The sequence below is a fragment of the Rattus norvegicus genome, chromosome X, assembly GCF_021556685.1.
Source record: "Rattus norvegicus strain SHRSP/BbbUtx chromosome X, alternate assembly SHRSP_T2T, whole genome shotgun sequence".
Taxonomy (NCBI): Eukaryota; Metazoa; Chordata; class Mammalia; order Rodentia; family Muridae; genus Rattus; species Rattus norvegicus.
The window spans coordinates 36,749,102-36,750,901 of record NC_141554.1 but is presented as its reverse complement, the minus strand read 5'-3'; the positions used below and the strand labels follow the sequence as shown (position 1 = coordinate 36,750,901).

Sequence of the window (1,800 nt, the reverse complement as noted above, 5' to 3'; positions counted from 1 at the left end):
TATATTATGGCTTCCACTTTAGTGTTTTTGAATTCCTAAGTATGTGGATGAGTAGGTCTCTGCATATATATTTGGGTTATGTGACTTTTCTTAGGCTCTTTTTCTTCATTTGTTTTGTCCTAGTTTGATGTGTTAATTTTTGTTTTATCACACCATATCATATGATATGATATCATATGATATGATATCATATCATTATCCCTTAGAAACATCTTTGTCCTCTAAAAAGAGACAGAAGAGGATCTGTGCCGGTGTCTCCCCACGTGCGTAGTGAACTAAGGGCATCATCAGGTAGAGATGGGGGCTTGCATGACCCGTGCCTTCAGGAACTTCAACGTGGAGAAGCGAGTGGAGCAGGAGATCAGCAAGAGGAAGCCCCCCATGGCACCCAGCACCCTTCCACCCGCAGTCTCCTGTAGGAGCACCTGGGTCAGTATCCAGAAATCGAGGAAGAAGTTTCTAGGAAAGATAACAAGCTGCTGTCCTTACTGAGAGATGTATATGTCAATTCCAAAGAACCGGTGCCTTCCTTGCTGGTAAAAGCCACTGAACCACAGCAAGAACCAAAGGAGTTCAGACTGCCGATAGGAGATGACTTTGACAAGAATATCATGGACAGTCCCAAAGGCAAGATCACTGTTGTAGAAGCACTGACCCTTCTCAATAACCATAAACTCTCTCCAGAGACATGGACTGCTGAGAAAATCACCCAAGAATACCATTTAGAACTGAAGGATGTAAATTCCCTTCTCAAATATTTCGTTACTTTTGAAGTCAAAATCGTTCCTCCTGAAGACAGGAAAGCAATACAATCAAAATGAAGAAAATCACAAAACAATTTCCTATGTGCGCTCCCAAGCTCTGAGTCCTTGATTTTCATGTATATAAACTATACAAGTTACTGTGATTGAGGGCCATAACTTGGATAGCTCTTTGACCTCTTCAGGATTGTTCGTATAGTTTTTTTTTTTTCTAATTTATGTGTAGTTCCTGGCTATGTGTTAGCAGTATTGATCATGTGGCCCGACTGATTCAATATTAAGTTTCACTTTCCAATTTAGGATGGTTTGTTCTTTGGAGGAGACACTGAAAGAAGAGCCCTCCCTCCTGACTCCTATAAGACTGGCATTGTGTTAGGGGCAGATAATCAGCAGTGAGACACAGTGACTATATTTCCCAAGTGAAGAAAGAGAGGAAACTGAGTGCAAAGGAAGAAAAATATATATTAGTAATCAACAAAATAAAAATCCTTGAAGGTTTTTAATGTTTTAAATTGGTTTTAAATATGAAATAACTTTTTAGAATTATTACTAGTGTCTGTGACCTACTAGCTGTCTCTTGACAAATAGAAATAGGTAACTTGAAAAGTTTTCTGAGAGGCAATACTTAAGACTATTTGAACAAATAACTTCCTTTAATTTAGAAATCAGAGAAATATGAATGAACAGCTAAAAATAAGAGGACTCGATTTGATAACCAAACATTTATACCTGTTTTCATTCTAGGAGAAAAAGTAGCCAGTAGAAGTATAAAATAAATCCCTGAAGGGACCTAGAAAGTTACCGATTCATTCACTTAAACTCTGGAGCCTGACACATTCCAGTATTAGAATCTCAAATGAGGGTTGGAGATTTAGCTCAGTGGTAGAGCACTTGCCTAGCAAGCGCAAGGCCCTGGGTTCGGTCCCCAGCTCCGAAAAAAAAAAAAAAGAATCTCAAATGAGGTAATATGAGTTTGGTTCATTCTGGCAAGCTGTACCTGTGGGTTCTTGGCCGCATTGTTTGACCTCTCTGAAAGTGA

At 39.2% G+C, this 1,800-nt stretch overlaps 1 pseudogene; it reads left to right on the top strand.

Annotated features, from left to right (window-relative positions):
• Positions 1-297: 297 nt before the first annotated feature.
• On the top strand, positions 298-965 carry Ndufaf4-ps5 (NADH:ubiquinone oxidoreductase complex assembly factor 4, pseudogene 5; annotated as a pseudogene).
• The last annotated feature ends 835 nt before the right edge of the window (positions 966-1,800 follow it).